The following is an 838-nucleotide window of genomic DNA, read 5'->3' on the forward strand; positions in this document are numbered from 1 at the left end:
CCTAGTGTCTCACTACGCCTGATGACATCATCCTATCACACAGCCCATCACTCTGATGATCAGATCATCAAGAAAGCGGTATTCCTTACACTTTGTTTATAAAGCCAAAACAAATTTCAGAACAATTTCCTTCCAGAATAGTTGATGGTTTAAAAGCTTGACTGCTTACTCATGGCTGTTCAGACTCCACCTCCTTCTCTGAAGGATCTGAAGCTTACTAGGCATGGCTTCAACAAGAGCTTAGTTAGGTAGATGTTCCCACTGCACGTCTATGGCAGTGGCTCTGTATCCTATTTCTTTCCTTCCTTAATCAGGTCCCCTAGGGAGTGCACTTGATAAGCACGAGGCCACGTACTGATTCTTTCAGGTCGATTGCAAGTTTGGAGCATGCTCTTTGCCTCATCAGTCATCTTTGCCTTGCTAACGTGGCTTAAGAAAATTTCCTGCCAGCAGGTAGAATTCTGCTCTGGCTCAGCCATTCAGCCAGTCTCTTTCCTGTCATATAAAAAAGACACAGTAAAAGCAGATTTCGGACCAGCTTTCAGAGGCTGTGTGCCTGAGACCTGGGGGCAGTGAGCAGCTGTTGCGTTTCAACGGTTAAGTATGAGGAGAAAGTATTCCTGAAAATTAACCTAACTGGAAAGTCAATGAAAGTACTATATATATATATTTTTTTTATGAAACGCTGAATCATTCTGATGCATGGAGCCAGGAGTTTATGCAATTTCTCTTTTATCACCGGAAGATCTTTAGTAATTGTGGGCACTCCTCTTATTTCAATAGCTTCAGAGAGGGATTGTTGACACCTTAGATTAAGCCAGTGGATACATGCCACCTT

This window comes from Dama dama, chromosome 24 (genome assembly GCF_033118175.1).
Source record: "Dama dama isolate Ldn47 chromosome 24, ASM3311817v1, whole genome shotgun sequence".
Classification (NCBI taxonomy): Eukaryota; Metazoa; Chordata; class Mammalia; order Artiodactyla; family Cervidae; genus Dama; species Dama dama.